General features: G+C 44.0%; 1 protein-coding gene and 1 pseudogene across 18 annotated transcripts in view; one reads left to right on the forward strand and one right to left on the reverse strand.

The window, feature by feature from the left end:
- The window catches only part of ADGRL3 (adhesion G protein-coupled receptor L3), a 526,579-nt gene that overhangs the window by 470,182 nt on the left and 33,117 nt on the right, over positions 1–23,280 (reverse strand). The window lies entirely within an intron of this gene.
- Positions 1,993–7,911, forward strand: LOC310834522 (NEDD4-binding protein 3 homolog pseudogene; annotated as a pseudogene). Its single transcript has 3 exons — positions 1,993–2,174; positions 4,132–4,190; positions 6,029–7,911. The product of its transcript is annotated as an NEDD4-binding protein 3 homolog pseudogene (transcript).

Consider the following 23,280-nt stretch of genomic DNA (forward strand, 5'->3'; position numbering starts at 1 on the left):
CCTGGAAAAGACCCTGATGTTGGGAAAGATGGAGGGCACAAGGAGAAAGGGACGACAGAGGACGAGATGGTGGGACAGTGTTCTCGAAGCTACCAGCATGAGTTTGACCAAACTGCGGGAGGCAGTGGAAGACAGGAGTGCCTGGTGTGCTCAGGTCCATAGGGTCATGAAAAGTCATACATGACTAAACAACTAAACAACAACAACAGCCTAGCAGCCATACTCCTAATTTCCTTTCTTCTCTTAGTCAAGGGGCAACACTGTGCAGTTCTGCCTTAAGGGCCCTGCTGGGAGGCTGTTCATCATAGAATTTTGGAGTTGGAAGGGACCATGAAGGTAAACGAGTCAAACGCCCTGCAAAGCAGGATATTTTTGCCCAACATGGGGGCGGAATGTACAGCCGTGAGATTAAGAATCTCATGTTTTTACCGACTGAGCTATCTCGAACTTTCATAAAAAGGCAACAACAACAACAACAATAATAATACTTAGTAGTAGTAGTAGTAGTAGTAGTAGTAGTAGTAGTATTGTCCTTCACCAGTGGGTCCCAGGGTGAGTAACAACAATTTAAAGTTCAGAATTTAAAAAGTTAAAGAAATAAGAGTCACATGAATAGGGAGGATCCTGAAAACACACATCTTAGGTGTCAAAAGCCAGGCTGAAGTTCATATGGTACATAGCAAATTTGTCAGATGCACCCCTGGGAGAAAGGATTTCCACAATTTAACGGTTGCAACAGAGTTTGCCCTTTTTAGGGCCACCACCATCCTGAGCTTCCACAGTGGCGCCCGCCCTGTGGAACGCCCTCCCATCAGATGTCAAAGAGATAAAGAATTACCTGACGTTCAGAAGACATCTTAAGGCAGCCCTGTTCAGGGAAGTTTTTAATATGCAATGCTGTACTGTTTTTAACACTGATTGGGAGCCGCCCAGAGTGGCTGGGGAAGCTCAGCCAGATGGGCGGGGTATAAATAATAAATTATTATTATTATTATTATTATTATTATTATTATTATTATTATTATTATTACTTCTGAGGATGGTAAAGCTACCAAGAGGGCCCCTTCTGCTGATCTTAACACCTGAGAAACGGTCTGTACCAAAGGAGGTGGTATCTCAGATTTGGGGCCTAACTGATTTACGGTTTTAAACACCAATGCTATCACCTTGAATTAGGCTCAGAAACCTTCTGGAAATCCATGCTGTTTCAGAACAAGGAATATATGCATTCTAAAGGCAGCCCCAGCCAGGATTTGGCTACTGCAGAAGTGCTGTGGCCAAGTCAACGCCGTCCAAAAACAGGATGTCACTGGCACACCAGCTGAAGCTAGACATAGGCAATCCCATACACCAAGGTTACTTGGGCCTCCAGAAATAATCCAGTATTACTCCTAAGCTACACACTTGCTGCTTCCAGGGGAGTGCAACCCTATACACAGTGGCCTGCCTTGCCACCTCCTAGACTTGAGGACTTAAAACACCTAAGACCTAAGTTTCAATTTGTTGAGCGACATCCAGGCCACCACTACCTCTAAACATCTATCTAGCATCTCAGCTGCCTCCTCTGATTCAGACAGAACACAAGAAATATAGCTGGGCAGCATCTGTACTTGCCAGCGTTGAAGCTAAAATTGGTAATCAAACATATGATCCCTCTTCATATGACCCAACGTTAAGTGCAATCAACATACTCCTGCCCAGCTCCTGCTGTACATACATTCGTTTGCATGTTTTCAACAGACCTGTACTTATACAAGAGAAGTTGTTTGCAGATCATAGAATCATAGAATCATAGAGTTGGAAGAGACCACAAGGGCCATCGAGTCCAACCCCCTGCCAAGCAGGAAACACCATCAGAGCACTCCTGACATATGATTGTCAAGCCTCTGCTTAAAGACCTCCAAAGAAGGAGACTCCACCACCAGATGACCCAGCCTTGAGAGCACACTTGTGAGGAAGCTCTGCAGACTCTCATCAACTGTTTTGCCCTGCATGGAATTCAGTTTCAACATCAACCTGACGAACACCAATATCCTGGGTCAAGCTGTCACCAGCACTCCACACATCAGCATTGGCGACCACACACTTGAGGTGGTAGACAATTCTGTCGACCTGGGCTCCACCACAAAAGTATTGGCAAGACAGCTGCAGCAGTGGCTCGCATCTCCAAAAGAGTATGGGAAAATGTGATGCTAACAACCAATATCAAGATAGTCTACCAGGCTTGCGTGTTGAGCATGCTACTTTAGGGAAGTGAGTTGTGGGCAGTTTACAGGAGCTCCTCAATGCCTTCCATATGTGCTGCGTCCGGAAGATTTGGGGCATCACATGGCAGGACAGAGTCTGAGGCAAATATGTGCTCTCCCAAGCCCACACACCTGCCATGTCCACACTCCTGTCTCAACAATGTCTATGGCTTGGTCATGTCCAGAGAATGGAAGATGGCAGGATCCTACGAGGAGTTGGCTTCAGGCACCGGGCCTGTTGGCAGACCAAATATATGCATTACAAAGATGTCTGCAAACGTGAAGAAGAGGAGGAGGAGGAGGAGGAGGAGGAGGAGGAGGAGGAGGAGTTTGGATTTGATATCCCACTTTATCACTACCCTAAGGAGTCTCAAAGCGGCTAACAATCTCCTTTCCCGTCCTCCCCCACAACAAACACTCTGTGAGGTGAGTGGGGCTGAGAGACTTCAGAGAAGTGTGACTGGCCCAAGGTCACCCAGCAGCTGCATGTAGAGGAGCAGAGAATCAAACCCGGTTCACCAGATTACGAGTCCACCGCTCTTAACCACTACACCACACTGGCTCTCAAAGACACAAAGGCTGGCAACATTAACCCCGCAGTGTGGGAATCCCTTGCAGATGACTGCAGTGCCTGGAGACAGGCAGTCAGGTCGTTTATCCACATCAGTAACCAGAGAAGGGAGAACCACTAGGAGGACTGCAGACAGAAGAAATGACACGGTGCACCACCACCGGCAGCAAAACAGGACACCTTCATCTGCCCCACATGCAATAAAAGAGGTCTCTCCTGCATCAGTCTCTACAGCCACAGCAGGTGCTGTAACTCTCCCAAAGGTTAGACTTTTGCCCTGATGGAGAACTCTTCCATTGCGTCCAGAGGCAGACAGATGCCAGCAACCAGGTGCTTATACAAATCACATGCAGTTTATGGGGGAGTGTCCTTTGCAGGATATCCTACTGCAGGTAAGGTAGAGGGACCCCTGACCATCAGGTCCAGTCATGGCCGACTCTGGGGTTGCGGCGCTCATCTTGCTTTACTGGCTGAGAGCCGGTGTACAGCTTCCGGGTCATGTGGCCAGCATGACTAAGCCGCTTCTGGCAAACCAGAGCAGCGCACGAAAACGCCGTTTACCTTCCCGCTGGAGCGGTACCTATTTATCTACTTACATTTTAATGTGCTTTCGAACTGCTAGGATGACAGGAGTAGGGACTGAGCAACGGGAGCTCACCCCGTTGCGGGGATTTGAACCACCGACCTTCTGATCGTCAAGCCCTAGGCTCTGTGGTTTAGCCCAGTGCCAGCCGCGTCCCTATCCGCAGGTAGAAGACTGTTAAAAGCATATACTAGAAATGTGCCAGATAACCAGGCAAATTGGGGGAATTTGAGTTGCACCACAAAGCATCCCAAGCTGAATCGGGGTCCCCCCAGAAGCCTTGCGTTGCTCCCGTCACTCTGCCTACTTTTCCATCTACTGGATTTCTACATGTTTGCAAGAAGTTGGTTTCCTCCAAGTGCTTTGTCCAGAATGCTGCCTGCAGAGCACTGAAGAGCCCTGGGTTTTATTTTATTTTAATTGAAGCAGAGGAGCAGAGAATAGTCTTTCAAGTTAAAAGCTTCATTTATCTTTTTCACAAAATCACCTGCTGCTCTGCTTCGATATCTGCAGAGCGTGAGTGCCCAGCAGAAAGATTACCGGAGACATAAAAGACCTAGGTAGATTATTTAATTATTTGAGGCATACTGCAGCCTTCATATGGAGAATGAGAACAAGATCTTACCAAAAACAACGGAACCATGGATAACTGCACTGTAGTTGTTTACGAGGGGTAGTGCCTTAGCAAACAGGGATGAAATGTTTAAGGATAAGGTTCTTATGGGATATAGCTCATGCAGTAACATGGGATATGGCGACGTCCCAATTATGGAACTCCCTCTTCCTGGAGGTAGGAACTGCATCAATGCTGTCGGCATTTCAGTGTTAAAGACCTAGCATTTTGCCAAGGCTGTTGTGGATTTTAGTCTGTGTTGTTTAGTCCGACTCTTCGTGACCCCCTGGACCAGAGCACGCCAGGCACTTCTGTCTTCCACTGCCTCCTGCAGTTTAGTCTACTTCTGCAATAAACCATGGGACATTCCATAGGGTTTTTTTTTTACCTGGTTGAAATGTGGTGAGATGGGTTCATCTCCTTTCACTTTTATTGGAATTGTGTTGTAACCTGCCTTGGAACTGTACAATCAAAGGGTGGCCAAAAGCAACTTAATTTATAAATAAACTCAAAGGCAATGCAAGGGAAACTACAAGTGACGGTATAGTCCAAAACCTTTAGCATGTGTGCCAAGTACCAAAGACAGCTAACGGTGTAGAATCCACCTTGCATGCATGGTAAGTACTAGTATTGAATCAGCAAGATATGTTGGCAAGCAGTGTCTACCTACTCATAGTTGATTACTACAATCACTACTCCAAGGTGAAGGAACTACAACTTGCACTTATGAGCCCTGTAGGAAATCACGCCAAGGCTAATTTGCCAGACACAGCATTTTTTGTGAATTAATCAGACAATGGGCCTCAGCCAGCCGTTTACACACACCATAACACACAGTTGTTATGGTTGACTTGGTGGCCAAATAATTCATTTATGGTCGTCAACCAGAAGAAACTACACTTGCCCTTTATTCTAGCCTTTCTTTTCAACTACCAGCATTTTGTGCCCATGAATCTTAATGCTGCCTTGCCTCCATCTTCATCTGACTAATTAATAGCCCTGTCAGTTGCCAAACTGGGCTCTTCTGGAGGAAGGTGTAGCATATAAATAAATGTATTAATAGTTGTGGTAGTAGAAGCAGTCGTAGCAGTAGTAGTAGCCGTCATTGTCATCGTCTTCTTCATCATCATCAAAGACTTCAGTAGAAAAAGTCTGGTGAAAATCTCCTCTTGGATGACATAGAAAACATGGTGTGGAATTTAAAATATTGGGAGGACTTCCTGTGAAAGTTGGGACAAGTCAGTGAAAGACATGTGGATAGTGTTTGAATGGTTTTGTCATGGCCTTTGGGTAGTACAATAAAGCTGACTGCAGTGGAAGCCATGGCCACCAGCCACCCCCTCCAACACCCCTCTCATGAGCCATTACATCCATAGAATCAATGTCCAACTATAGGTTTTGCAATGTACCATAGCCAATGGTAATGCCCCAAAAGCGGTATAAATGAACTTCTGAAATTATACAGCAAGGTAACAATATAAATATGTATAAGCCCAAGTGGGGGGAAAGGCAATTGGAATTTTTTTTTATTAACACACACAAAACAATGTGTTGAAAGAATATCATATTTTTCAGTGTATAAGATGCCCCCATGTATAAGACGACCCTTATTTTTTTTAACCCAAAATTAAGAAATCGGGCCAGAGCCCAAACCCACACCGCCTGCACCCGTGTCAAAGCCCAAACCGAACCCAAGTCCAGGTCAGAGCTTGGGCGCCCACACCAGAGCCAGAGCTGGAACCCCTGAGCATTCACCAACCGTGTATAAAACGACCCCCAAATTTTGACTAAAACCTTTAATATACGGAAAAATATGGTATGTTGTTAGCAACTAAACAAGAGGGCTAAGAATGAATATATAAATGGATGGAAAGACAGGGACTATGGAGCCGACCAAGGGGCTGCAGGAGGAGGAGGAGGAGGTCGCAGAATGGAGTCCAGCCCAGTCTAGCCGGGGATCAGGCTGCAGGCAGCCATCATGAGCTGACATTCCACTTGTGTTTAAAACTCCATAGCAACAGAACAGGCCTCTCATGTGACCGGTAACCCCTGCCATTGTCTGTTTGATCCTTTCACTCTGGATTCTGAGCTGGACAACGACGGCAGTATGGGCAACGTGGGCAGCCGAGTAGAGAAACGGGATTTCTTGCCGACTTCTCCAGGAGGTCTGCATGGCATGCGTCAGCCAGACGGGCTGCTCCGGAAAGGAACGTCACAGTGTGGAGTTTTTGGCTACTTCCATTGGGGCAAGCGGGACACCCGGGTCGAGAAGAAGCACCAGTCATCTGGAGGTGGCTTTAAAAGGGACTATGAGAGTGACCAGGAGAACCAGTCCCCCGAGTGGTATTTCCGGGACCATCAACAGGCAGCCGATTTCTCCAAGAGCTCATTGCCTGAATGTGGATGCTTCGACAAGTGTCGGATCAGACCCTCTGCCTTCAAGGTGGTCTCATGGAGGAGCCTGTTGTGCATGCCAAGGCGGTCATCAGCCAAAGGCCAGAAGCTGTCCAAGAGCAACGGGAGCCTGGCCCAGAACAGCACCAGCAGCTCCTCACAACGCAGCCCTCTCCACAGTCACCTGCTGCACACCATCAGCCTGGACAAGAGCACAAACTCTATCCAAAGCTTCCCCACCGACACTCCATGTTTCAAACCTGCTCCAACAAAGCTCAATGCTTCCGCAGGCCACAACAACCACACTGGCGGTTCCTTAGAACGGGCTTCTCAGGGGCCACGGGACCCTTTGGCTGTAGACAAAACACCTCTGTCTTGCAAGAGCCTGAGCCCCCTGCAGAGCTCTAGGGAACCACACCCTCTGAATGAACCCACAGACTCCTTGGAAGATGTGGTGAAGCAGCTTGAGGACCGGCGGACTGAGAAGGGCCTGGAGTGAAATCAGAGTGAGAATGATGATCCCTTCACACAGATGTTTGAGGACAAATGGAGTTTGTGGATGGATGAGCTGGATGAACTGAAGCAGGAGGTTCAGCTGCAGCTCTACAAAGCTTAGCAGCTAGAGAAACGGCTGCTAGAAGAGCTGGACCTTCAGCAGAGGCAGTGCGAGGAGCTGAGGCTGCAGCACCAACAGGCAGAGCGCCTGAGTCCCATATTGGAGGAGACCCAGTGGGACGTCTGTCAGAAGACTGCAGGGATTTCAGTGTTCAAGCAGCAGTTCCCAGATGCCCAGGAGGAGATGGCCCAGAAACAGGGTGAAATCTTCAGCTTGAAAACACAGCTGTGGGAAGTCCAAACAGAGATGCAAGCCGAGGACTCGCAAGTGGCACAGTTGGGGGACTCTTCCCAAACATTGCCAGAGCGTGGCTCCCCTGTTCCTCCACGGGACTCTCCCATGCAAGCATGCCAGGACGTTTTGGCTTGTGAAACAGATGGCTCTAAAAGTAGGGGGATGCAGGGGGGGGGAGTGCAGAGGGCGCTAAATGGCTAAGGGGAGAATTGTTGCACGAGAGGCACCAGGCCCAGCTGCAAGAGGCAAGCTTTGAGCAGGAGCGGAAAACTTGAGAAGAGGAGAAGAAAATAGTCCTGCGCTATCAGCGGGAGATACAGGCCAGGTATGTGGAGATGTACTCCCGCAACCAGGCACTGGAGAGGCAGCTAACTCAGTTCCAGCAGTTCCAAGGTGAGCCCAGATGTAACAGCTCAGAGCAACCTTCAATTGCAAGAGTTGAGTCCTCAAAGATCTGAACAGTATGCAAGGGGCTATGTGCTGGAATTACAAAGAGGAGAGGTCCCACACAGCAGCATGGACCTGAGGGTTTTGCTAGAAGAAGTGGTTAAACTAAAGGTCTGGTTAACTTCGTCCATAGAGGATTTTGAAGACTGCTGCCGTCCATGGAATAGAATCCCAGCATTGCACCTCGCATTTTCCGTCTATCCATAGTTGCCCCTTTCTTTTTTGGCTTGTTGCTACTTTTCATAATTTTGTTTATTCCACCACTGTATTAGTGTTTAGATTTCCATTCTTTTAACTTTGTTTGCCACCCATTCATAAAACAACACTGTTCTTTTTATATAATTATCTGATATATTATTCTTTCCTATGTACAAATATTTGAAATTTATTAATAAAATATTGGGACACAATCTGCCTGATTGAAGATAATCGTAGTAGAACAGGTTCTAACACACAAACCCATTAACTGAATTTAGATCAACGTACCGGCTTCTGTGCTGTTGCTGTTATATTGCATCTTCAAAGAATGCAACATTTCAGTTATAGGGTCAAAAGTCTACTGTAGGTCCATTTATTCAGCCAGAAGACAAGACTTGCTGGCTTTTCATTTGACAAGTCGGATGCGATCACTTTTAACATAGAATAACTTGTCAGGACTTCTGCTGATGTGACTATAGTATATTCTTCCAGGAATATTCATTCAATCTGAAAGGAAATTTGGCCTTTCAGGCCTCCTCTCCCCCACAAGCTGCAGGAAAACCCAAACATGTTTTCATTAAATCTTATTACAGATAAGTGACATGCATTCTTACTACAAGTAATTGTCTTCTGCAAAGTGCAATTTACATATCAATTCTTAAATACTTACCCATTCTTATTAGACTAAGCAATTAGAAGTTCATAAATATGCTCACCATGGTGAGCATCTGGTAAGCCTGACAAGTCCCATGCCCCACGTTTCAGCTCTAAGATATGATGGGCTGGGGATCATGCCTGACTTCACAGTGGACTTTGGAGATTCTCCAAGGACCTCTGCTAAGAAATACTGGAATTGACCCTTTCCCACAGGGGAAGCCAGCCAAAGACTACCAAAGCCACCCACACGTTGCAGAAATCAACCAGTGGACAACACAACGTTAGCCTGCCTGTGGAACAGCATTCATGCATGAAGAAATATATACAGGTGGTAAACAGCCACACCATCCCAATATTACAGTACAAAATATTTTGAGCAAAGAATTTAATAATTCCATCTCAAAATATCTTCTGAAAAACTGCATGAGAATGGCCTGGAGTAGTGATAAATGCTTTTTGTTGCGCTACTACTGACTAGTATGCAATCATTATGCAAATCAGGTATATTTCCATATATTTTCTTACTTTCCTAATTTATTCTGCTGCTGCTAGTCATAGGGAGGAGTAACGCGCCAAATCACATCACTGAACTGAAGTTCTCCCCATTGAAAACACTGCTCCATCCCCACTTCTGGCTTCTGATATTTTACCAGGAATTGTAAACACTTTCAAGCTTATGCTCACAGCTAAAAGGGCTAGAAACTTACTTTGGGAAAAGTTTGATAAAATTTAACATAAGCTGCTGGATGTAACATAAGCCACTGCCCAATTCCACACTTGCATTGTACAACTGCAAAACATCACGGGAACAGTATCTGACTGACTGTGAGAAAAAGGACCGCAACAAGGGGTCAAAGTTCTGCATTGCAAAGAACTTCGGAAAGAAAACAAGTTTATTGGGATACTTTACGGACACCACTGAGCAATAGCTATTCTGATACCAAACTCTGGCCAAGTTGATCTCTTGAGACTGCTTAGTTTTGGGGGGTTTGGGGGCTCCAATATAGATAGATACCAGTGTGAGGCTAGGTCTACAGGATAGATTTACTGGTGACTTGCTATTAAAGGAGGTGCCAAGGATTGTACAACAGCACATGGCTTTTCTCATAGGGCATCTGTGTTTGGGATGCCCATGCCATGTATTGAATGACAAACAAATGCAGAGTTCTTTAATTACACCAGGCTGCAAAACAGAAGAGAGGAAAAACATCCATTGCCCTTGGCTCTCACTCAACTCTCACCTCGTGGCAATCATTATATCAGGCTACCACCCCAGCGGGTCAGTGTAACAACTGTTAAGAAAGAATGCCTGAATCTCCTTAACTCCCCCTTTTTCCTTATGCGCCATGTCCTTCAGATTGCAAGCCTGAAGGAAGGGAATCTACGAGTTCTTGTAAGCTGCTCTGGAAGCCTTGACTAAAAGAGTGGGTTTAAAATGCTTAAAATAAATAGATTACAGTAGACGTGGCAAATGCTATAACACTACTTACACCATATTAATAATGCTACACAGTGTTTTCAGATCTATAATTATCCTAAAAGTTGATCTCCTGGTTACCATGGTACACTACTTATAGAAAAGACAAGCACAAAACAGGGGGAGCATCAACGCAGACAACTCCTGCTGGAAGTGTCCCAGGCATTTGGTGAGAATCTCCGCTAAAAATGTAGTTCTGCAGAAATGTTTCTTCCAAAACACATTTGGCCTGGAATAAATTTTATTCCAAGCACCTTTTCTTTCTTTCTTAAGCCAGCATTTTACGCCTATACTCTTAAGTATTTTGATTTTGTTTTTCTAACATATGTCATTTCAAGATGTGTACATCCCACCAGAAGTGTCAAATCGAGAACAGCCTTCACCAAAGGTGTCCTGGGCTTTGAAGACACTCAAACTCAGGACGCAAGGGAGAAACATGCGAAGAGGAAGGCACGCTTGGTAAATCCACACTGTGATCAACTCCCACCCAGAAACCAATTGTCCCCACTGTGGAAGGACGTGTGGATCCAGAACTGGCCTCCACAGTCACGTACGGACTCATTGTTAACACCGTGTTTATGGAAGACAATCTTACTTGGCTACGAGTGATCGCCAAAGAAGAAGACCTATTAAAGTATTAAATTTTCTATGCATTCATAAGTCAAAATGTTCAGTTCGTCACCAATTAATGCTTGCGTTTATTCAATGTGAGCATGTGTCACTTTGCTGCACTACTGAGAAGCAATCGCCTGTCCACACACTATTACAGTAAAAGGGTAGGTGGGGTTTTTTTTTTTTTGACAAATGGCATGTCTTATATGCAGAACTGAATAATATCACAACCACCCTCTCTTTAACACAGCCCATACCTCCCCCATCCTAGCATCATGTATGTTTCGAACACAGTTCCCATTCTGCCGTACTATCAAAGGAATAATACTACTGGATACAGCTCAGGATTTTTTTTTCTTTTAATACAGTGGACCCTCCAGATACAAACTTAATTCATTCCAGGGGTCCATCCAGAACCCAAAAAGTCCGTAAGCAGAGGCACCACTTCTGCGCGTGTGCAAGCGGCGAAAAACCGGAAGTAGCAGTATACTTCTGGGTTTGGCACGTTCGTATCCCAAAAATATGCAATCAGAGCTGGACGTAAGTACGACTGTACTTAGATTTTCTTAAATAAACAAGATTAACGGTGCAATCCTACACATGTCTACTCAGAAGTAAATCCCACCGAGTTCAGAGCAGCTAAGTGGTTACAGGTTTGCAGCCTAAGTTATTTAACAGGTCAACATGTTGTAATTGTTCAGATTTAAACTGTTATGAAATTATATGCCTGAACACAGAATGCATATGAGTGCAGTAATGAATGTCACTTCCAATTGATGATGATGGTTTGCACCCTGTTCTCTTCCCTGACAAGATATCCTTTACTGGTAAGTCGCAAGAGCCACTGTGCCATTCTGAGGTGAACAGCACATTCATAGCCAAGCATTTATACATGTTTGTCAAGTCCTTTGCTTTCGAGTGCCACTGCTGATAACCCTGTCCACAAGTCAATGACTGCAGCCTTGCTATTTCTCTCAGAACTCGTCTGACAAGAGCTACTCCTCCAAACTGCTAATGCGTTTTCAAGAAAGAAATGGAAAGTTGTTCCAACTGAAAAGGTGCTTCGGCTTCCCCCCTTTGGTGCCTAGTTGACAGCACTGTCCATCTTCAACTGACATGATCAATACCACAATACCTCTTGTACCAGTTCTGCTCCAATCAACATCTGATATATGAAGTCTTCCTGTATCACCAACATTACCTGGAGAATCTGGCCGTTTATGAAGAGGTGCCATTCATGAAGAGATTCCACCTTCCTCAGTTTTCTTCTTTTTAATCCACGTGTTACATGCAACACTGCATCCTTATCCTCCTCCTTTATCAGGTTCATCACAAATAGTATTCACTAACTGGTTGCTCTCTGTGAACCCTGCAGATATTCCGATATTCCTTTGGACAAGCGTAGCATTTTGTTTGGGTTGTAACTACAACTTCCTTGTCATTTTCCAAGTTATTCTTGCATTCTCAACTTCACCCTATGTCCAACCATTGTTTTTATTATATCTCCTTCTGTTTCAGTTTCATCCAGAACTTCACAAGGTATCTGGTGTCCAAGCGAATTTTCACCTTTGTTCCAAACATATAGGCATGTTTGATCTTTTTAAAAGTAAGCAAAGTTAATGAACTGCACAAGTTCTATTAGGATGATACTAAGCATCACACAGTATCTTAAAAAGCAGAGACATCACCTTGCCAACAAAGGTCCATATAGTAAAAGTTATGGTTTTCCCAGTAGTGATGTATGGAAGTGAGAGCTGGGCCATAAAGAAGGCTGATCGCCAAAGAATTGATGCTTTTGAATTCTGGTGCGGGAGGAGACTCTTGAGAGTCCCATGGACTGCAAGAAGATCAAACCTCTCCATTCTGAAGGAAATCAGCCCTGAGTGCTCACTGGAAGGACAGATCGTGAAGCTGAGGCTCCAAGACTTTGGCCACCTCATGAGAAGAGAAGACTCCCTGGAAAAGACCCTGATGTTGGGAAAGATGGAGGGCACAAGGAGAAGGGGATGACAGAGGACGAGATGGTTGGACAGTGTTCTTGAAGCTACCAGCATGAGTTTGACCAAACTGCGGGAGGCAGTGGAAGACAGGAGTGCCTGGCGTGCTCTGGTCCAGGGGGTCACAAAGAGTCGGACACGACTAAACGACAACAACAAAGCATCACACACTATAGTAAGATATAACACAACCGCTGGGCATCATGTCACTGGATCCCCACAGAGCTTTTGACCACTTAGATTGAACCTTGGCAACTGCTTTTTAAAATTGTATTGTATTGTATTTTATTGTTATTACAGTTTGTAGTCAAGACCATTATACATCAAACTCCCAGTATCTGTTTTACATAGCTTATTCAAGCACTCTCTCGCCCTCTCCCCATATAACCCAACTACAGTGAAGGTTTGAGGTAAATGGATATGACTACTGTGGCTTTGAGACTTATAGGATGCCCCCTGTCCCCCTCACTTTTGGTTGTTTCTCTAGAATCTTTGGCATAATGATAAACAAGCAGGTACATAAATATTTTTTACCTGAGACTGACATAGCAATACTGACAACAAAAGCTCTGAAGACCATTCCTGCCCTAGTCAATGAGATAGAAGGATCTGAAAAGATTGTAGTTTAAAAATTACAGCAACTGTGGTATTTTACGTGTAAATATCCCACCAGGGCAACAGAGACAATAACAGAGTAAATATGGCTTTCCACTGTACAACAAAACAGTTTGTTAACTGGGGGTAACGATTCCCAAAAATCTAAAGGAACTATTGCAGCTGAATCTTTGCATCACATGTATACTTTGTAAAAAGGAACTAAATAGATGGAAATCGCAAACTTTGGATAAGGTTGAATAAATGTTTCTACAATTATCCTTCTCCCCAAAATCACCCCCCCCTTTCAAATCCTACCAACTAAAATACTTTAAATTGGCAAAAATGTTTTCTAAATATATACATTTTCACGTGAGGCCTGGTTTCAGGCCCATGGCCCATTGGCAGACCAACTCTGTGTTACAAAGATGTCTGCAAACGTGGCACGAAGACTGCAATCCCTTGCAGATGACTACAGAGCCTGGAGACAGTCAGGTTGTGTATCCACAGCAGTGAGCAGAGGAGGAATGATTGCTGGGAGAAGCGCAGAGAGAAGAAATGCCATGATGCATCTATAGCCGCACAACCGGATGCCTTCTTCTGCCCCAGCTGCAACAAAACATGTCTCTCCCATATCGGTCTCTACAGCCACAGCAGGCACTGTAACTCTTCAACAATCTGACTTCACCCCTGAAGGAATACTCCTTCACTGTCTCCCAAGACAGGCAGGTGCCAACCAACCAAGTGTGAAGCCTCAACTCCAACGCCCCATACACTACAAACATGCCAAGCAGCCAGGTTGGGGAGAACAACAACTACTACTACAACAATAATAATAATAATTTATTATTTATACCCCGCCCATCTGGCTGGGCTTCCCCAGCCACTCTGGGCGGCTTCCAAAAAAATATTAAAATACTGTAATACATCAAACATTAAAAGCTTCCCTAAACAGGGCTGCCTTCAGATGTCTTCTAAAAGTCTTTTGACATACTATGAAGTTTTCCAGCTATATAATATAATATCCTGTGTACCTGATGATATTAATAGCCCATAGCTAAACATGGAAATTGCTAAAATAGACAAGTCAAAACGTGAAATTCTTGTGTTAGGCCAGCAATAATTCCGTATGATAAATGAAATCCAGAACCCATTTCCAAAGGCTACTCTTCCGGCCTGAAAGAAATGGAGATAGAAACTCATGAAAGCTATGTCTCCATTGCTTCCACTGGGATTAAACTTCTGCTGTTGGAACAAGCTGGTTCAGTTTAACGACTGTTCTAGCAGAGGGTTTCCCAGTTCATGAGACTTTTTTGAATCCTGGCAACCCCTATCTATAGAGAAATGAGTCAATAAATTGCAAGGCTTGCACATCAATTGGCTCAAACTTCACTAAGCACATAATTTCATTACGGAAACATCAATAAAGAAATCTGTGCAAAGGGACTTAACTGGTTTTGAGCACTTAATTTTGGAATATGAACACAGTACAAAAGTATTAGTTTCAAGGATATGCTCTTTATTGAACGATAAAACAACAAACTCGTTCTCCTCATTAGAGGGAGTTTGGGAACAAGACATAGATCAAGTAATTTCAGATGAGGCACAGTCAAGTATATGGAACTAGTCATACCCACTTCTGAAATGGCCAGGGAGTGTTCTTTAAAATGGATTTATCTGCTTTTAGTTTAGTTTATTTACCCTTGCATTTAGTGCACACATCTGGCTCTAAAGGATACAACTGTTGGAGGAGATGTGAGGTACAGCAGTCTTACGCAAACATGTGTTGGAACTGTCCTGTAGTGTTTTCTTACTGGTCTGTGATTTTCAAAGAAACAGCAAGAGTCACAAAACAGAACATACATCTATCTCTGCATTCAACACTTCTCACTAAAATGAAGATACAACATACAAGTCCTTAATTATTATTTTTTGCTCTTGGCAGTTAGATTGGAGAGTGTCAAAAACTGCTAACTGGCAGATTCTACTTTAGCCTTTGGTGCATGGCGACATAGGCTATAGAACATCGCTATGGCACAAAAATTGAATTTCACCATAAAACTTGGCAAAGGAGAAGAGAAACTCAACTAAAGGAGTTCTGTGCAGTCTGGCATCCATTAAGTGAAAGCAAATAAACAGAACTAAGTATGTCACAATCCTTTTTTCAGCTCTGGGATAAACCATGATTTTCTACGGAAGACAATCCAACAATTTGAGCTTTCTTCTGTGTAGTCATAAGCATGTCATACATGTTTTTTTCGTCTCAGGCTATATTCACCAAGTGGTCATTGGGAGGCGGGTGGGACAGGGGGAGGGTTGTTCCATATTTGGGGCTTCTTTTTTTTTTTTGATCCAGTGGGTGTACAAATGTTTTAAAAATAAAAATAAAATTCACCACCAAAGACAGGAGTTCCTACTCTAATGTGGGTCTAACTTCCTATTCTGTGTTTAAAGTTTTTGAACATTTAGAAGTACAAATGTTTGACATGCAAGTCAACAGAAGTCGAATTTAACAGAGGGAGGAGGGAAGAAGGGAACCCAGGAGGCTCTGGGATACACCATTGTGCCCATAAAGGTAAGGTAAAGGGGACCCCTGACCATTAGGCCCAGTCATGGCTGACTCTGGGGTTGCGGCGCTCATCTCACTTTACTGGCCGAGGGAGCCGGCGTACAGCTTCTGGATCATGTGGCCAGCATGACTAAGCCGCTTCTGGCGAACCAGAGCAGCGCATAGAAGCGCCGTTTACCTTCCCGCTGGAGCGGTACCTATTTATCTACTTGCACTTTGAGGTGCTTTCGAACTGCTTAGGTTGGCAGGAGCAGGGGCCGAGCAGCGGGAGCTCACCCCGTAACGGGGATTCGAACCGCCGACCTTCTGATCAGCAAGTCCTAGGCTCTGTGGTTTAACCCACAGCACCACCCGTGTCCCTCATTGTGGCCATATGTGCGCCCACCGGGCACGATGTTGGCAATCCAATGCACAGATAGAAACACATATACATAGTCCTTCATTTATATTTATTTAACTAGCTGACATCCCAGCATGCTCCTTAAAATGGCTTGCAGAATGCTAACTTCATCCTGCTTAATAAGACCCAAAACCAGTTATTTTTTAGTGAGGGAGAAAGAAAGCTCCAACAATATAACCAATATAATTTTATAATGCATAAGTAATACTACCAACTCCAGAGACTGAGCAGCTCAATCCGGGGGGGGGGGGGGCGCGAATGCAGAAGGCTTCCAAATGTAAGAGAATCTTAAATCATTAATGAAACTAAGCTTTTAATATATGCAAATTAAATTATATATGCATCTTTCCTCAGACTAAATTTAATGTGCGTGCTTCATTCACAATTCAGTCTTGTACAGAACTAAGGAAGAAACTGACAACTTGCATTTTTTATTACTCCAGACCACAAAATGATAATTTATGTTCTCTTTTAATAATATAAAACCTGGTAGCTAAGCCAGAACACTGGATACTGCTTTCTGGCACATGGCTTCAAAGAAAGGAAGGCCCTGCCAGATCACGTTACTGTAGCTGCAGTCCCAACTAGGCAAAAATATGTTTTTGTTTGGTTTTTAATGTCATGCCAAATTTGACTATTTGCCTGTTTCAATGCAGTGGCATGATCCAGCCGAACTCAAGCACTTTCAAAACCTAGCCAGTTTAAGGAGGGTGAAATCCAAGAGATTTTAATGGGAGAGTTGTGCACTAAACTCAGTGAGGTTGAGGTTGAATCCTGACAAGACAGAAGTACTGTTTCTGGGGGACAGGAGGCGGGCAGGTGTGGAGGATTCCCTGGTCCTGAATGGGATAAATGTGCCCCTGAAGGACCAGGTGTGCAGCCTGGGAGTCATTCTGGACTCACAGCTGTCCATGGAGGCGCAGGTCAATTCTGTGTCCAGGGCAGCTGCCTACCAGCTCCATCTGGTATGCAGGATGAGACCCTACCTGCCCGCAGACTATATCACCGGAGTGGCACATGCTCTGGTTATCTCCTGCTTGGACTACTGCAATGCGCTCTACGTGGGGCTACCTTTGAAGGTGACCAGGAAACTGCAATTAATCCAGAATGCGGCAGCTAGAATGGTGACTGGGAGCGGACGCTGAGACCATATAACACCGGTCTTGAAAGACCTACATTGGCTCCCAGTACATTTCCGAGCACAATTCAAAGTGTTGGTGCTGACCTTTAGAGCCCTAAACGGCCTCGGTCCAGTATATCTGAAGGAGCGTCTCCACCCCCATCATTCAGCCCAGACACTGAGGTCCAGCTCCGAGGGCCTTCTGGCGGTTCCCTCACTGCGAGAAGCGAGGCAGAGGGCCTTCTCAGTAGTGGCGCCCGCCCTGCGGAATGCCTTCCCACCAGATGTCAAGGAAATAAACAACTATCTGACTTTTAGAAGACATCTGAAGGCAACCCTGTTTTGGGAAACTTTTAATATCTGAAAGGCTATTGTATTTTAATATTTTGTTGGAAGCTGCCTAGAGTGGCTGGGGAAACTATAAATTGGGGGCTATAAATAATAAATTATTATTATTATTTATTATATGAAGTCGAAGAGATGTGAAAATGCTAAGATCACACCCAGCAAAGAGCTTCACTTCTGCCTGCGTTTTGAAACGTAGATTCCTTTGGAACCTTCCTCCCCCACACTCTTTCATGAAAAAGGCAGAAAGCAAGCAGCTCATAGATTCAGGATGGGAGAAGCCAGGAGAGGTTTGGAGACTGAAAGCAGCAGAACTAAGAGACAGGCAAGACCATCGCCAAAACAGCATGCAGGTTTTCCTACTTTGAAGAGAAAGAACATAATTTGGTGCATCAATTAGCAAAGCAGTTGTGAAAATGCTCCATATAACAGTTTGCAAATAATCGTATACCTGAAGGAGCATCTCCACCCACATTGTTCAGCCCAGACACTGAGATCCAGTGCTGAGGGCCTTCTGGCGGTTCCCTCACTGCGAGAAGTGAGGTTACAGGGAACCAGGCAGAGGGCCTTCTCGGTGGTGGCGCCTGCCCTGTGGAACGGCCTCCCACTTTTAGAAGACATCTGAAGGCAGCCCTATATCAGGATACATTTTTTTTTATGTCTAACGTTTTACAATTTTTTATGTACTGGAAGCCGCCCAAAGTGGCTGGAGAAACCCAGCCAGAGAGATAGTGTATAAATAATAAAATTATTATTAATAATAATTATCGTGTCACTGGAGGCAAGGAAGAATTGCCCCTGGGCAAGCAAGTTACCCCCCATTCTGCCTTTTAGTCTTGGAAAACTTTCAGGCTCTTTAAGGTCAGGTGAGATAAGACAAGCAGAGCTTCAGAATATTCTGACGTTCTTCAAGCATGCTCATCACTTGGTGAAAGCTTCTTTTTAATTTGGTGCCTGTGCGGAAGGGTGTGATAGGGAAGGATAGCAGCTTGGGCTTGATACCCAAGCAGTACTAAGACTCCAACTGGATCCCACTTGACCTATGGAGGGGAACCACACCCAGAGAAGGAAGGAGAGTCTCCATTACAGATCAGGCATGTCTCTCGAGAAGAAAGGCCACACACACACACACACACACACACACACTACAGGTGTGAAGTGTCTCTCCCTGATCACAAACCAAACATCCGAGAAACACCACCTAGGTATCTCCAAGCGCTTCCAAAGTCAATGAGGGGAGAGACTCCATCAAGCAAGGCCTCATTCCACCTGCCTTGACCCACCCTCTAGTCTCTGCTTCTCAATTTGTATTGTATTATTTTATGTACTGCGGCTTGCCGTTGTTTTATTGATCATAGTTTGTAAATTATTTATTGCAACTGTTGAGTGGATATCTGTTTAACTTTTATATGTTGTTATTATTATTTAATACTATTTTAATGATTGCTGAATGTTACTTTTTTGATGTAGGTTGCCTATTTTAAAGTTATGTTTTATTATCACACTTTTTTATTGCATTAGATTGTTATAAGATGTACAGTGGTACCTCTGGTTAAGAATTTAATTTGTTCTGGAGGTCTGTTCTTAACCTGAAACTGTTCTTAACGTGAAGCACCGCTTTAGCTAATGGGGCCTCCTGCTGCCGCTGTGCGATTTCTGTTCTCATCCTGAAGCAAAGTTCTTAACCCGAGGTACTATTTCTGAGTTAGCGGAGTCTGTAACCTGAAGCGTCTGTAACCCGAGGTACCACTGTACATGTTTTGTTCCTTCAGCTTGCAAACCGCCTTGAGTATTGTAAGATAGAAAGACGGTATACAAATTAAAAAATTGCTTTTAAAAATGAGAGAAAGACACTTTCCCCCCGGAATTCAGGAGAAGGGTTGAGGCTCTTCCTGAAATCACACTAAACCTTGGAGACACACAAAAAACTTTCCGTCATTCAAGTAGCACGACACACAGTGCTGCCGGGCTCCATGTGCAAATGCGATCTGCAGCTGGCAGCCGTCTCAAGCCTTGGACAGCTGCTACTCACCTAGGCTGGCTATTAGACTTTCTGGGCAGGAAGGGATATAAAGTCTCAGCTTTTCTTAGTCCAGCTGAGCATTGCTTAAGGAAGATGATCTCTGGCATATTCCTGTGTCCTCCATTACCCTCCAGCTTGCTCTTTGATCTTGCCTCCTAATGTCTCCTTAGGGGGTCCTGCCTTCTACTATTGAAACTGGTTATTTGAATCTGTTTTATTATTTATTAAATTTCTTTAGCCACCAATCAATAAATATCCCTTATATGGCTTACAAGCAAAACACATGTGTGTGTGTGTGTGCGTGAGAGAGAGAGAGAGAGAGAGAGAGAGAGAGAGAGAGAATTGTGCCCGCCGCCCAAAAAGAGTCCATTTTTTAAAACACAATTACAAGGTAAATAAGAGCGTACCTTGAAGGTCAAGTGGAGCCATAAGTAATCTGACTTGGATAGAGCCCAAATATAGGGAGCAAGGCAGGGGGAGGAATAAGTAATTAACTGTTTTGGCTGTAGGGCATAACAAACACTGTCATATACAGGTTTTAAAAAGCTATGTCAACAAGTTACATAATAGTCTGTGCAGTGTCATTTAAAAAAAAAAAGCCATTGCAAAAGAAAAACACAAATATTTATACTTCTGGAAACCTGCAACATGATGACTATCCACCCAAAGAACGCAAAACCACCCAAAGCAGCGAAACCGGGGTACCACTCTCTTAACATCCTATTACTTACATCCTTTGCCCTAGGTCCCTCTAGTCCTTATTCGCCACACAAACAAAGCCTAAGGACCAAATTACACGGTACATTAGATATGTGGTTTAGTTCTCTCTGTGTGTGCGCGTTTCTTTTTCCCATGCCCTCACTTTTTAAATTACTGTTTTAAAAAACTCTCAACACAATTAAAAACCAGAGAGCATTAAAAGCCACCCTGAAATATTAAATTGCATTAAATATCTTAGCTGGCCACCTATATAAAGCAGAGGTGGTGTCAACCTGACCTCTCCAAGTTGCGTGGGTAGGCTGTCTTATAACTGAAGTGCTGTCACCCATTCTCTGTCCCACCAACTGCACCTCTCTGGTGGCATAACATAGCACAGGGCCTCTGAAGACCATCACAAGTGACAGCAGGAGGAGGATGTTCTTCAAATACCCTGGCCCCAGGCCATCTAAGGCTATGATCACTAGCATCTTGATTGGGCTGGTGTCAGGGAACTGCCATTGGAGCCAGAGGCGGAGGGAAGGCTCCAGAGGGATGCCGGAGAGGGTCCCAGTAGGGAGAGAGGCAGCCCATCTGCTGGGGAAGGAAATCAGCGTAACACCAGTGGAGAAGGGGGTCAGATGGGGGAATCAGAGAGGAGGCTCCAGGACTCTTCACCGGAGACCAGCGGGGAGAGCACGGGTACTCCGCTGCCCACACTCTCCCTGCGCAGAAGACTTCCGCGCAGGGAGAGTAGGAGGAGACTTGGCGTCAAAGAACTTCTTTGCTGGAAGAAGTTCAAGAAATGCCCACTGACGGATTCTGCCAGCGACTGAGACAGCCATGAAGTGAAAGGCTGTCCAGACAGAAAGGGTTCAACCAGGTAACCTAGCCAGGAGTGGCGGCAACTTACGCACGAGCAACCCCTAGAACCATTACAGCTGGGAACAAATTAGAAGCCAGTGCAATGTAAATATGACTGGTATAATATGGACAGAAAAGCATAAGCTATTCTGGTTGCAGAACTTTGTACCAGCTGTGGTTTCAAGGGCAGATCCACAACTTTTAGAAGACATCTGAAGGCAGCCCTGCATAGGGAAGTTTTTAATACTTGATGTTTTATTATGATTTTTTATATGCTGGAAGCCGCCCAGAGTGGCTGGAGAAACCCGGCCAGATGGGCAGGGTTTAAATAATAAAAGTGTTGTTGTTGTTGTTGCATTGATCTAACCATACTTTAACTGAGAGTGCAATCCTCTAATACTTACAAGGGGGTAAGCCCACTGAATGCAATGCTGTATATTTCTATAAAACCAATTAGGTGGATCTTCAACAACTTCAGTGTCACACATATCTGGGCATAAAAAGGAAACACTTCAGAACTACAAAGGTATTTGTTTCAACTAAAGGAAAAGTTCTTAGCTCCAGCTATGAATATTATAATCACATCTATGATTCACTATCATCTGGAACGGAAAACTATGCATTTTAAAATTAGCTTAAGAAGTCAGTTAAGGTTGGATAAACAGAATTCTCAATCTATTTTTTAAGTTCATGTTTAACAATTGTGACATTGGAACGAGGAGAGTAGTGTTAGAAGGAACTATTTAATTGGAACTACACAGGTTTCTGGAATGGTATCACTCTTTTTAAAAAGTTAGAATATGTTTGCGCTTGAAAATTCATTTTTGGAAACCTTCAATCATCCATAAGTATTAATTTAAAGTAATAGTTATGAAGGTATAGTTACTAATCTAAACTAGCAATATGCCAGTTTCAAAGCAACAATATTGCTATATCTCCTGATTCCCCCAAAACTTCAGTCTAAAAGGTTTGTTTTGAATAATTACCAGTTCATCCTCCATAACGTCTCCATTCACAGGTTTTACTTCTAATTTTGTTGCTGGGATTTCCAATATGTCATTCTTAAATTTAAATGTTGGTGTTTTTGTGTAGCTGCCTTGGAAGTTCCTGCTGGAAGTTGGGAGATAAATTTAAAAAGAGTATTTCAGCTCTTATGTAAAATTTGGAGGTATATTCTTCCAAAATCTTCAGACATGGAAAGCTTGAAATCACAGCATCTGAGCTGAAAAGGGCCTCAAAGGCCATACAGTGGTACCTTGGTTCTCAAATGCCTTGCTACTCAAACAACTTGGAACCCGAACATTGCAAACCGGGAAGTAAGTGTTCTGCTTTGCGAACTTTTTTTGGAAGCTGAACGTGCTCCGTTTAGAGTGTTACTCTTACGATTTGAGTGCCACACTTCTGTTTTGGGTATTATGCTGAGGTCTGTCTGTTTTTGCTAATTATTTTGCGTTTTTGCAGCTTTTTTGTTTTGTTTTTGTGACTGCGTGGAACCCAGTTCAGCTACTGATTGATTGATTGATTGATTGATTGTGTGACTGCAGTACATTGTTTATTGCTTTCATTGTATGGATCAATGGTCTCGCCTTGGAACAGACTTCCGGAATGGATTAATTTTGAGAACCAAGCTACCACTGTATAGTCAAATCCCTGGCAATCCACAAAATCCACTACTACAGCATTTCTGATAAGTGGCCAACCACCTTTGCTCAATAACCTCTAACAAAGGAGTGTGAACAACCTTTCGAGACAGTCTGTTCTACTATCAAGCATTTTGAACAATCAAGAAAATCGTTACTTAGTCTAAATCTAATTGTTTTCTTAGTATCCGAACCAATTGGCTTTGCTCCATCTATGTGAAAGCCCTTCAAATATTTGAAGACAGTGATCATATTGCCACTTGTTTTTTCTTCTTCTTCAGCCTTAATATACCTAATTCCTTCAATACTTCGTCACAGAACTTGGTCTCCAATAAGCCACTGTTAAAACCGCAGTTTGCCTACTTGTTTAGGGATGTGAAATAT

This window comes from Podarcis gaigeae (genome assembly GCF_964106915.1).
Source record: "Podarcis gaigeae genome assembly, chromosome: 17".
Classification (NCBI taxonomy): domain Eukaryota; kingdom Metazoa; phylum Chordata; class Lepidosauria; order Squamata; family Lacertidae; genus Podarcis; species Podarcis gaigeae.